This window comes from Pan troglodytes, chromosome 12 (assembly GCF_028858775.2).
Source record: "Pan troglodytes isolate AG18354 chromosome 12, NHGRI_mPanTro3-v2.0_pri, whole genome shotgun sequence".
Taxonomy (NCBI): domain Eukaryota; kingdom Metazoa; phylum Chordata; class Mammalia; order Primates; family Hominidae; genus Pan; species Pan troglodytes.
In genome coordinates, this window is record NC_072410.2 from 92693411 (window position 1) to 92707319 (window position 13909).

The window sequence follows — 13909 nt, forward strand, 5'->3', positions numbered from 1 at the left end:
CTCAGATTAAAAATGTAGGTTAGCATTTGGGGCTAGTTTGCAACATGTTTAAAGTCATTATTGGTGGAAGAGAAGCTGCTAAGCAAATTCTAGCACTTGACTCCCGCTCATCCCCAAATCCACAAGTATTTTCATTTAGTTCGTCTGAAGTTTACCTGAGCATCAAAGGCAAAAGGACTAGTTATCTTTTAATACGTGAGTTTTCCAGGAGATAAGTTTTTTTGTTTGTTTTCTTTTTGTTTGTTTGTTTCAGACGGAGTCTTGCTCTGTCGCCCAGGCTCGAGTGCAGTGGCATGATCTTGGCTCACTGCAACCTCCGCCTCCCGGGTTCAAGCAATTCTCCTGCCTCTGCCTCCTGAGTAGCTGGAATTACAGGCGCACACCACCATGCCCGGCTAATTTTTGTATTTTTAGTAGAGATGGGGTTTCACCATATTGGCCAGGTTGGTCTCGAACTCCTGACCTCGTGATCCGCCCGCCTCGGCCTCCTGAAGTGCTGGGATTACAGGCGTGAGCCACCGTGCCTGGCCAGAAGTTTTAAACATACAGTATTTTAGTTTATTTTCCTTTCTATTTCTTTATTTTCAATTAACATTATTTAATATAAAAGTTACACGTTTATTGTAGGAAGATCATACTGCCTCATTTGATGAGACTTCTGTCTTCTAACAGCTTCATATGTATCCTTCTATTCTTCCCAAATTGAATGTATTATACATAGAAGCATATTGTACTTCCTGTTTTTCAACCTGCTTTTTTTTTTTTCACTCAACAATGTGCTATAGCCATCCTTTCATGTCAGATGTGTCTTTTATCTACAAATTTACCTTTGTCTCCATAGTTTTCCATAGTACGACTTCACCATCTTTTTTTTTGAGGTGGAGTCTTGCTCTGTGCCCCAGGCTGGAGTGCAGTGTCGTGATCTTGGCTCACTGCAACCTCCACTTCCCAGGTTCAAGGAATTCTCCTGCCTCAGCCTCCCCAGTAGCTGGGACTACAGGTGCCCACCACCACGCACGGCTAATTTTTGTATTTTTAGTAGAGATAGGGTTTCACCATATTGGCCAGGCTGGTCTCAAACTCCTGACCTCAGGTGATCTGCCCACCCTGGCCTCCCAAAGTGCTGGGATTACGGGTGTGAGCCAATGTGTCCAGCTTTCACCATCTTTTCTAAATGTTTCTAAACATTTTTCTACTGATAGACATTCAGATTGTCTTCAGTCTTTTGTATTAAAAATAATGCTGTAATCGATACCTGTGTACATGGATAATATATTCAAGTATTTCTGAATATAATCATTTGAAAAGAGAGTACAATGCTTAAACCCACAGAAATGAACACTTTAAGTACCAGATAAAACAGTGGGGACAATGTTTATTTATATAACAATATATATAAAATTCTTCCTGTTGTAAGTGCCTTAAAATTATTAACTTTTAATTTTCATAACAACTCTATGAGGTAAGTACTGTTATCCCCATTTAACAGATGACAAAACTGAGGTACAGTGATTAACTAACTTGTCCAAGGTCACCCAGTAGAGTTATCGACTACAGTATTTGTAAACTTGAAAAATAACAATAAAAATCATATTTTAGAAAGATTAATCTAGATGATGATGATGTGCAGAGGTAAGGAAGGCAGGCAGGAATGGAGCTAAGGTGTGCAGGTTTAACTTTAACAGGAAGGGCTACACAGGACTGACTTTCTACCTGGGTTAAGGACAGAATTTTCAAAGTCAGAGGTTTTATCCTAGGTGACTGATAGTGTGATGGTTTCCCATTGCCAGATATAGTGTGGTTGAGAAGGTTGATTTGGGGTGAAAGAGGCTGAGTCTGAGCTGATGGTGGGACAGTCATTAGAAATAAAGTGTACAATTAAAGGTGATATGAGAAATATGGAAGAGAAATGAAAAAGAAAGGGTGAGAGGTTTGAAGAAAATCTTGCTGGGCTTTTGGTTAGAATTGTGTTATACCAGTAAAGTAATTGGAATAAATTGATACTTTATTGAAACTTTATAATACTAAGACTTTCCCACCAAGAACATGGTACATTTTTTTCCATTTATCCAAATGTTCATTTATGTCTTTCAGTAAAATTTTATGGTGTAGCTGCCTTCCTGTATGTTTTTTACATAACATTTTAGGATTGTATTTAGGTATTATATATATTCTGGGAATGCTATGGGCTAAATTGTGTTTCCCCCCACTGAAATTCATGCGTTGAAATCCTAATCCCCAGTACCTCAAAATGTGACTGTATTTGGAGGTAGAAACTTTAAAAGGTGATTAAGTTAAAATGAGGTCATTAGGGTGGGCCCTAATCCAATCTGACTGGTGTCTTTATGAGAAGAGGAGATTAGGCCACATGGAGAAACCAGGGATGCCTGCACACAGAGAAAAGACCTTTTGAGGATGTAGTGGGAAGATACCATCTGCAAGGCAAGGAAAAGGGCCTCAGAAGAAACCAAACTCACAAGAAAGCCAACACCTTGATCTTAGACTTCCAGCCTCCAGAATTGTGAGAAAACACATTTCTGTTTAAGCCACCCAATCTGTGGTGGTTTGTGGTGGCAGCCCTAGCAAACTAATACAGGTGGCTACTGTGAATGGGAACTTCCCGTATTATATATTACATCTCTAACCAGTTATTTGTTTTGTAGGAAATATGATGATTTTGTAGTTTATTTTCCTGGATTTTCTGGATGGAAAAATGTTTTTATCTGCAAATGATCACAGTTTTGCTGCCCACTTTCTAGTCATTTTGCCTTTTGTTTCTTTTTCTTTTCTTTTCTTTTTTTTCTTGAGACAAGAGTCTCGCTCTGTCACCCAGGCTGGAGTGCAGTGGTGTGATCTCGGCTCACTGCAACCTCCATCTCCTGGGTTCAAGCGATTCTTCTGCCTCAGCCTCCTGAGTAGCTGGGACTACAGGTGCATGCCACCATGCCCGGCTAATTTTTGTATTTTTAGTAGAGACGGGGTTTCACCATGTTGGCCAGGATGGTCTCGATCTCCTGACCTCGTGATCCACGTGCCTCGGCCTCACAAAGTGCTGGGATTACAGGCATGAGCCACCGCGCCTGGCCTTTTATTTCTTTTTAAATCCTTGCTCATATATCTTTGAGTATATCTGTGAATATTTCTATCAGACAAATTCATAAAAGTTATTACTAGTTTGTAATGTTCCTTTTTCTAAAGAATGGGCATGCAGTTTTATTAAATATCTTTTAGTGTCCATTAAGATGACCATTTTTTTCGCTTTATTCTGTTTTTTTATATGTATTACATTAGCCCATCTCCAATATTAAACTAGCTTTGTGTTTCTGGGATAAAAACTCCTTTGACATTTGACGTGTGCTGACACTGACATTCTTTGAGTAAATAAAATCAAAAACAGGAGTATACCAATGTACACCAACATACCCTGCTGCTTTATTCGGGTTACTGACTATACTTTCTGTCTGAAATTGTCACTCTGTCCTCAGTAGATGACTGTATTTAGTAACTACAAACCCTGAGTCAGGCTTTCAGAATGCCCTTCTTTTTATTTATTAGTAGAGATGAGATCTTGCTATGTTGCCGGCGCTGGTCTCGAACTCCTGGGCTCAAGTAATCCTCTCTCCTCAGCCTCCCAAAGTGCTGGGATTACAGGCATGAGCCACTGTTCCTGGCCAGAGTGGCCTTCTAATGGTGCTTCCATGGACCTCTCTTTTGCTCCGATTTTCTTTCTCTTGCTTTTGGAGCTGCTCCTTTAGAGGTGAGACCACCCTTCAAGTGGGTGAAATCAGCTGTGAGTCTCTCATTGCTTCTGTGTACTTCCCACAGCCTAGTAAATTTTCTCTTTGCTCCTCAAGCCCTGGAACATTTGGGCCTCCACCCACCTGTCTTACTCTCTGCGGAGAGTCTTGCTTCATATTTAGAGTCAGATTAAGACCAGTGGAAATGAACTGCCTTACATTTTCTCTGTTTCAGCATATCTTCCTCTGTCACCTATTTTCTCCAGGTTTGGATAAAAGGTAGTCTCTCCTGATAATTCTCAACACCTGATGGACACCTATTCCAGGAGAACACTCTGCATCCTGAAGCTCATTCTGTCCTAAATGGATCCCATATCTCCTCTCAACGCAGAGACAAAAACAAACATTCCTTTAGGCCTAGGACCATCACTTCCCTTGTGTCTGTTCATGGACCACAATACCTTGCCTGCTTCAATGGCTGCAAGTGTTTATCATCTCTGTCTTGTCTGGGCCCTGCATACAAGTGATCTGCCCTCATATCCAACACTCCAGTTTAGACCCTAGTAACCTCTTACTGGTGGGTTCTAATAACCTTTTAATAACTTCCCTCTATCTTGCCCCTTGCTTTATATTGAGATCATATTCATTGTTTCCCCTCCGTCTTGCTGCCTGGATCATGAATGATGTCTGTACCACAGGGACCAGGATGCCATCTAAGGACAATGGAGCAATGAGCTGGGAGGAACCTGGATCCTGAACATTGTGTGGAGTACAGCTGTCATAAGGCTGAGGCTGCATTTTGTGTGTGTGTGTGTGTTTACTTTAACCTGAGCTTATGAGAGCTCTGGGTAATGTAAATAGAATAGCTCCTTTAGGAAGTGCCTTAGTCAGTTTGGGCTGCTATAACAAAAATGCCGTATACTGGTGGCTTAAATAACTATTTATCATAATTTTGGAGGCTGGGAAGTCCAAGATCCAGACACTGGCAGATCTGGCATCAGGTGGGGGCCTGCTTCCTGGCTTATAGACAGTTGCCTTCTTGCTGTATCTTCACATAGCTGATGGAGAGATCATTTTGCTCTTGTGTCTTCTTATAAGGGCACTCATCCCATTTGTGAAGGCTCCACCCTCATGACCTGATTACCTCCCCAAAGCACTACCTGCTAGTACCATCACGTTGGGGATTAGGCTTCAACCTATACATTTTATGGGGAAATGAACAATCAGTCCATATCAGGGAGAAATAAATATATGTAACTATAATCACAAGTTAAGTAGTTAAAAAATATCAATACCTTATTCTGTGCGTGGCCCTGCCAATTTACTAAAAGCTGTCATAAAGGACACTGATCATAAAACTTAGCCAATCATTTTAGCCTGCACAAATTCTATACAGTATTTGAAATAATCAACCAAACAATAATTCTTCAAACTTTGTTTCGTTTTGTTTTGTTTTGTTTTGAGACAGTTTCGCTCTGTCACCCAGGCTGGAGTGCAGTGGCAGGATCTCGGTTCACTGCAACCTCCGCCTCCCGGGTTCAAGCAGTTCTCTTGCCTCAGCCTCCCAAGTAACTGGTACTACAGGTATGTGTCACCACACCCGGCTAATTTTTGGTATTTTTAGAAGAGACGGGGTTTCACCGTGTTAGCCAGGATGCTCTTGATCTGCTGACCTTGTGATCCATCCACCTTGGCCTCCCAAAGTGCTGGGATTACAGGCATGAGCCACTGTGCCCGACCTCAAACTTTTTATTCTCTTGGCCCTGGCAGCATAGTACTCACCTGTGGAAGACAGAATAATAATACAACCAAAGATGTGTATACCCTAATCTCCTATGAAGATATTACCTTACATAGCAAAAGAGACTTTACAGGTGGAGTTAAATTAAGGGTCTTGAGATGGGGAGATTATTGTATTTTACCACAATTTAAAAAATAAACTAGGTTTTCTAACATTTCTATATTATCCAGGTGGGGCCCTGTATAGTCACAAAGATTCTTATAAAAGAGGGTCAGAGTCAGAGAAAGGGACTAACAAGATGCTCAACATTGCTAATTATTAGGGAAATGCAAATCAAAGCCACAATGAAATATCACCTCATAAGGAAGGCTATTATAAAGGAAAACAGAAAATAACACTTTAAACATAAACATTTAAGACACCACCAAGTTATGTTGACTAGGGTGTGGAGAAATTGAGACCCTTGTGCACTATTGCTGGGGATGTGAAATGGTACGTCTGCTATGAAAAACAGTATAGCAAAAAGTTAAAAATGGAATTTCCATGTGATCCAGCAATATAACTTTTGGGTATATAATCAAAAGGATTGAAAGCAAGGTCTTGAAAAGCTATTGTACACCCATGTTTATAGCAGCATTATTCATAAGAGCCGAAAGATAAAAGCAACCGAAATGTCCATTGATGGATGGATGGGTAAACAAAATGTGGTGTATCCATACAATGGATATGATTCAGCCTTAAGAAGGAAGAAGGTTCCAATACATGTTATAACATGAATGAATCTTGAGAACATTATGCTAAGTGAAATAAGCCAGTTGCAAAAAGACAAATACTGTATGATTCCACTTATATGAGGTATATAAAGTAGTCAAATTCATAGAAACAGAAAGTAGAATGCTGTTTGCCAGGGGCTGGGTGAAATGAGTTATTGTTTAATGGGTATAGAGTTTCAGTTTTGTAAGATGTTAAAAGAAAAACTTCAGCTAAATTAAATTTAAAGGAGTTTAATTGAGCAACAAATGATTTGCAAATGGGGCAGCCCCCAGAATCACAGCAGATTCAAAGATACTTCAGCGCAGCCACGTGGTGGAAGAAGATTTATAGACTAAAAAACGGAAATGACATACAGAAATCAAAAGTGAGGTACAGAACAGCTGGATTGGTTACAGGTTGGTGTTTGCCTTATTTGAGCACAGTTTCAACACTCAGCAGTGTATTCATGGTTGAAATACGGCCTCTGGGATTGGCCAGGACTCAGCTGTTGTTACAGGTGCATACTCCTAAATTAGGTTTTCAGTCTTGTCTACCTATTAAACCAGGTGGCAGTTCGTCCACAGGGACTCAAATATAGAAGTACATAGTCCTTCTCAGGACATATTTAGTTCACTCTAACAAAGATGAAAAAGTTCTGGAGGTCTGTTGCATCACAGTGTGAATAGACTTAATGTGACTGAACCATACACCTAGAAATGATTGAGATGGTACATTTTTTTTAGAGACAGGATCTTGCTCTGTTGCCCAGGCTGGAGTGCAGTGGCATGATCAAGCTCACTGTATGTAACTTTGGACTCCTTGGCTCAAGTGATCTTCTTCCTTCAGCCTCCCAAGTAGCTGAAACTATAGGTGTGCACCACCATGCCTGGTTAATTTTAATTTTAATTTTTTGTAAAATAATAAAACAGTGAGACAAGGTCTCACTAGGTTGCCTAGGCTGGTCTTGAACTCCTGGCCTTAAATGAGTCTTCCACCTTGGGCTCCCAAAGCACTGGTATTACAGGCAGGAGCCACCGTGCTGGACAGAGGTGGTACATTTAATGTGTATTTTACCACACTTTAAAAAACTAGCTTTTCTAATGAAAAGGAAGTTAAGAGAGTCAGAGAAGGAGATGTGACCATGGAAGCAGAGATTACAGTGATATAGGGCCAGGGGTCAAGGAATGGAGGCAGCCCCTAGAAGCTAAAATAGGCAAGGAAACAGTCTCTCCTAGAGCTTCCAGCAGGGCACAGCTCTGCCACTTTATCCTCTTTTTTAATTTCGTAAGATCCATTTTAGACTTTTGACCTCCAGAACTATAAGATAATAAATTCATGTTGTTTTGGCTGGGCACGGTGGCTCACGCCTGTAATCCCAGCACTTTGGGAGGCAGAGGCGGGTGGATCACTTGAGATCAGGAGATTGAGACCAGCCTGGCCAACATGGTGAAACCCCATGTCTACTAAAAATGCAAAATTAGCTGGGTGTGGTGGGGCACACCTGTAGTCCTAGCTACTCAGGATGCTGAAGCAGGAGAATTGCTTGAACCTGGGAGGCGGAGCTTGCAGTGAGCCGAGACCATGCCACTGCACTCCCACCTGGGTGACAGAGCGAGACTCCGTATCAAAAAAAAAAAAAAAAAAAAAAAATTGTGTTGTTTTAAGCCACTGCATTTGTGGTAATTTGTTATGGCGGTGATAGGAAACTAATATATCACTATTTTCCTAAAGTCATATTTTATATTTTCTTATTAATTACTTGGTGCTGCATGTAATTCGTTTTAATTTTGTTAATACACATAACTGTATTCTTTCTAATGTACCTTATTTCCAGAAACCCTACTCAAGATAATGTTCAAGTGGTCAGGGAGCAGAGCCTTAGTTCACCACCCCATAGCTCTTACCTGCATCAGGTCGAACCTACCAAGAGGATAGTCTAATATTTCCCTTACATTATGTTAAAAACAAGAACTATAGTAAAATGCTCACAAACTTTTCTGACAATAAACACTTGGCATTTCAAAATCCGAGCCTTGGGTTAAGGAGTGATAAATGTCCCAAATTAGGTGGGGCCACTTAGCAGAATAAAATGGTGGTGAGAAACTCAAGCTTTAGAGTTAGTGAGCCCAAGGTCAGACCCCAGCACTGACAGACACACTGTCTGGCCATGGGGAGCGCTTCGCATAATTACCAAAAATTGTCATAACTTAGGTATTTGTGAGCATTAAATAATGCCGCTGACTTTAAGTGCATAGGCAATGTCCGTGGCACCTATTATGTGCTCAATAAAAGATGCTGCTGTGTTGGTTCTTATTGTGATATCCGTGATTCTTGATTATGAAGCTGAGTTCAAGGTGAGCAGCTTTTGCTGTTTTCTGTGTACCATCTACATGACAGAGTGTTAAGGTCACCTCACAGACTGCCAGGCCGATGCGTGATAGCTCTCTTTTGTGGTTCAACCCCGAATGGAGAGAATACTTGAAATATTGCCAAAAGTCTGACCTGATTTATGTCGTGGAAATGAAAAAGTAGTCATTCGACTTCTTTCCACAGCTATCTGCACACAAAAGGTCAATAGAAAGATCTCTGGGCTCTAAATGAGAATCCTGTCAATGAGATTACAGTAGTTTCCCCTGACCTTCAGTTTCGCATTCCAAGAATATTAAATGGAAAATTCCAGAAATAAACAATTTGTAAGGTTTTTCCCCAACACATAACATGGATGTATGATTTGTAAGTTTTAAACTGCGTGCTGTTCTGAGTAGTGTGGTCTAATCCGGCTCCGTCCTGCCCTGTCCTGCATGGGGCATGAATCATCCTTTGTCCAAGCTGTACACACTACCTGCCCATTACTGTACAGGAAGACGCATGGTGTATATAGGGTTCAGTACTATCCATGGTTTCAGGCATCCACTGGGGGTCTTGTAATGTATCCCCCATGAATGGGGGGGATTACTGTGCACACACTCCTACTGACCACCATTACCAATGATAGTCATTTAGGAGGACGCACTTTAAACATAGTCATTTAAGACACCACCAAGTTATTGGAAGAGAAAAACACAAAAAAATTTTAATGCCTAAAAACAGAAACAAAAAACCCACCAAGCACCAAGCAGATTATGTGAACTAATATATTATGATGTCCAAAAGATGTTATTAATTGGGAAATGCAAGCTATGTAGAATTCTATACAAGGTCTGATCCAATTTTTGTAAAATAAGATCATATGTATTTACATATGTACAGACATCTGAAATATTCCCTTTCTACACTGTCCTGGTTTTCATAAACGTATTTTACAATGGATATGTTTAACATTAGCAATTAGAAAACTGGTAAAGATAAATGTTATTGCCACAAGCATTTTTAATTTCAGTTTCTCCTCGGCTGTTACAGAGAATTGATACAAAAAATGATCATGTGAAGAATTTGCATCTTCTGCAGAACTACCGGTATCAGTCAGCAGTAGATTGTAAGTAGCAGAAATCCAGCTTGAAGGAGCTGAAACATAAGAAGGAAATTTATTGGCCCCTATCACTGAAGAACAGGAAGGGTGGTTGGATCTGGCCTTAGGAAACTTATAAGCAGCAAAGACTGGCTGGCTCTGTCTCTACTTCTCTTGCTCTTTGTAGGTTGACCCCTTGTACTCCATGTTTACGTCCTTGTGGGTTCCTGACTGGAAAGTCTTATCCCTGTAAGCTCAAGTCGAGAGAGTCCCAGAGAAGGATTCTGTTTGGCTTGGCTGGGTCAGGGACTAATTGCCAAGGTTAGGCGTATGGGGTCTTCTCATTGGCAGCCCCCATACCTCCCTAGTACCATAGGGCTGGAGTTGGGGAAATGGCATTTCCCAAACGAAGCATGGCTCTACTCTGGGCAGATAGAGCTGTATTATTATGATGCAGCTTGCAGGGAAAACTTGCAGCATCTGTTATAAAAGTTCCTCAGTGATTAACTTGCCCTTGAGCAAAGGCTCTGAGACAGGAACTGTCAGTGTGCTTGGGGAAGATGGGAAGACTGAGGAGCTCTGTTTAACAGAGTAGTATCTGTATAGGACAGTAGCCACAGACAATGTTGAAAGCCCAGGCTGAGAACAGATAGTAGACAGGCCGTAAGTGCCAGTCGAAGAAATTTAGCTAGACTAACTGATTCCTTTTAAAGTTTCATTACAAGTAATTTTTTTTAACCCAAAGATGTTAAAGTCTTGAGAGCCTCAATTTCAAGTTTTCCAAAACCTGGGTTTTCAGGATCAGAAGCTCACTATTGGAAAATTGAATGCTGTATGCAAATCTTTATTGAATGTCATTTTAATGAGTCTGTTAAAGATATATTGGTGACAAGACTGAGTGAATTAGGAGTTCTATCAAGATACCTTTACATCCTTACTGTAATTCTGCATTTTAACTGGTACCATCTAAATAAGCTTTGATCTGAAAAGATTTTATCCTTTGGAGTTCATAGGAAGCTCTTTGTTCTGATGAAGGTTGTAATCATATCAGTAAGCTGAGAAGTGGCTCGTGGCTAGCATATTTTTTATCTCTGTGGGTGTGTTCCCTGGCTCCAGTGGACTTTGGAGAATGAGCAAATGGATGGTTTCTTGGGAAGAGAGAGAAAGAGATACAGAATTTCAAAGATACAAAGATAATAACCACACGATGGATGGAATCACAGATCAATGTTTTGTTTATGTAATTTTAAATAGCCTTCTCCTTCTCCGGCGCCATTGCGTTCCACTGTGTTCCTGGGAAGCCTCGTGTCACCTAACGTGTACCAGGAAAATAGGGTTAACTATGTCCACTGTAACAACGCTGTTTCACTAGTACAGCTTAGGTCAGTTAGAATTCTGCAGAAAGACTTCAGGCAGGGCTGAGTTTTGTCTTTTGTGGACTGGCTGTCTGAATTTCAAGATGAACACACCACAGATAACGAATAACAAGCAGTGGCTTTTGGCGACGCTACATGGCAGTATAGTACACTGGCAGCCTTGTTTCTTTTCTATTCTTTTTTTTACATTTTCTCAGAGCAGTGCTATATCATTGTGTTTATTTCCTAGAAAACATTGAGAAGTATTAGGGTTTTCTTTTTTTTTTGATCCAGTTTGAGTGACATATCTTGAATATAGAATAGACATATGTGTAGTATTTTATGTGAACAAGCTGAAAAGGAAGACAAAGGGTAAGAAAGCTTAGGTAAAGGGAAGGAAATGGTTGGAGAACTTTTTACAATTTCTGAAGACATGAGGACCTTTTTTATAAGTAAAAAAAAAAAAAATATCAAGAAGTATTTAGTTAGCTCTGTCCTTCATGAAGTAATGCTTTATGCACCCAAATGAATCACAACAGCATCATAACAATAATGATAGTACTGGTATAGTATTTATCTTGTGCTACTCAGTATTCTAAGTATTTTTACCCATGTTAATTTATGTAATCCTCACAACAACTGTATGGAATGGATCTATTATTAAACCCATCTTAGATACAGATGAAAAATCTGAGTCATAGAAGGGTGGAATAATCTGTCTATAACTGAGTACCCCCATTTTTCTAAGAGAAAGGGACTTAGTTATTTTTTAAATTATTATTTTCTTCTTTTCTCTTTCCTCCTTTTCCCCTGTTCCCCACTTCCTACTTATCTTTTTAGAAATGCAGTTATCACCTTTACCTTCCCTTCACTAGCCACTCCCTACACAGCAAGCTTGTCTAACTGTGTGCTTACTTAGAAGCTCCAGAGCCAGAACCCTCTCCCACTAGGAGATTGTCTCAGGAGACAACAGTCTGTTTACATTTACAACCTAAAAGTATGCCCACGACAGAACTCTCTCCTACCTGGGCAGTATCTCAGACAATGGCCACTTTACAACCTAGCTCTGCCTGCGATACCACCAGCTTGACTTCTTGGTAGATAGAAGGCACCAATGCCAGTCACACAGAACCCCACCTGCTCGCTTCGTCTCCTGCATGCTGCTCATCCCAAGTCCCCTGCTTTCTGCCCCAAACGTGAAGCAGTACCCTTAAAGGCAGGAGCCTGTACTTCTTCCGCTAAGCTCGCTTTGGAATAAAAAGTCACTTTCTTTATAGCAGACCTTGCTCTTGTTCACTGGACTCTGCAAGCAGCAAGTGACTGAACCTGAGGTTTGGTTACATGTCCATGGCCCACAGTAAACAGTGGTGCCTAATATTAACACTCAAACAGGATGGCTCCAGAGCCCATCCTCTTGACTACTGTGTACTACTTGATTCACAATTTTTCCTTTCCCTTTTTTTTTTTTTTTTTTTTTTTTGAGACGGAGTCTCGCTCTGTCACCCAGGCTGGAGTGCAGTGGCACAATCTCAGCTCACTACAAGCTCCGCCTCCTGGGTTCACGCCATTCTCCTGCCTCAGCCTCCAGAGTAGCTGGGACTACAGGTGCCCCCCACCACACTGGGCTAATTTTTTGTATTTTTAGTAGAGACGGGGTTTCACCATGTTAGCCAGGATGGTCTTGATCTTCTGACCTCGTGATCCGCCCGCCTCAGCCTCCCAAAGTGCTGGGATTACAGGTGTGAGCCACCGCGCCCAGCCCAATTTTTCCTTTTCTACAGAACTTCATGTTCTACAAGCTACTTAACATACCCATGATCTCACATGGATATATAGACAGTAGGGGGACTTTTGCTGAATCTCAGAGACTGCAGATCTCACAGAGCAAGTACATGGAAAGGATGAGATACAAACTCAAATATTCTCAAATGGAGCCATGCTCATTCTTCTAGTCCACGGTTATCTCCCTAAAGGGCAGTAAAACTGTAAGCCAGCAATTCCACTTCTTGGAACTTAGTGTGTGAAACATTTATACCAGGGTACAAAAATATATATAAAGGAAAGTTCATTAAAGCCCTCTTTGTAATACCAAAAAAGCTGGTAATGATCTGAATGTCTATCAGTAAGTAAATAGTTCAATAATTATAATACAGATATACTATGATATCTTGTGCTGTGAGGTGTGTTTATATGTACTAACATAGAATGGTGTTTGTGTAATATTTTTAAAGTGAAAAGAGCAAGTTAAAAGGAGAATTAAAGTCATTATTTTAAAAATCTTGGTTATAGGCCAGACACGGTGGCTCACGCCTATAATCCTAGCACTTTGGGAGGCTGAGGTGTGTGGATCACTTGAGCCCAGGAGTTCAAGACCAGCCTGAGCAACATGGTGAAACCCCATCTCTGCAAAAAATACAAAAATTAGCCAGGCGTGGTGGTGTGTACCTGTGGTCCCAGCTGCTGGGAAGGCTGAGGTGGGAGGAACATTTAGGCCCAGAAGTTGAGCCGTGATCACGCCACTGCACTCCAGCCTGGATGACACAGCAAGACCTTGTCTCAAAAAATAAAATAAAATAAATTTTAAAAAATCTTGGTTATGTAAGTGTGTTTTTATTCTTTCAATAATTATTACTAGGGCACTTACTACATACCAAGCACTGCTTTAGAAATTGGGGGTACCATGCTAAGACCAAGTCCTTGCCCTTCATGGGTGGTGGACTGTAATGAGAGAAAAACTGAAAAAGTAAATAATTAAATACTTGCAGATGATTGCAGGTGCCTTGAAGAAAACTAGGCAGTGGAGTTGGGGTAGGGTGGCTATTTGAGGTTGTGTAGGAAGGAATATTTGAGAAGGGGCAGTGTGTTCAGATGGTAG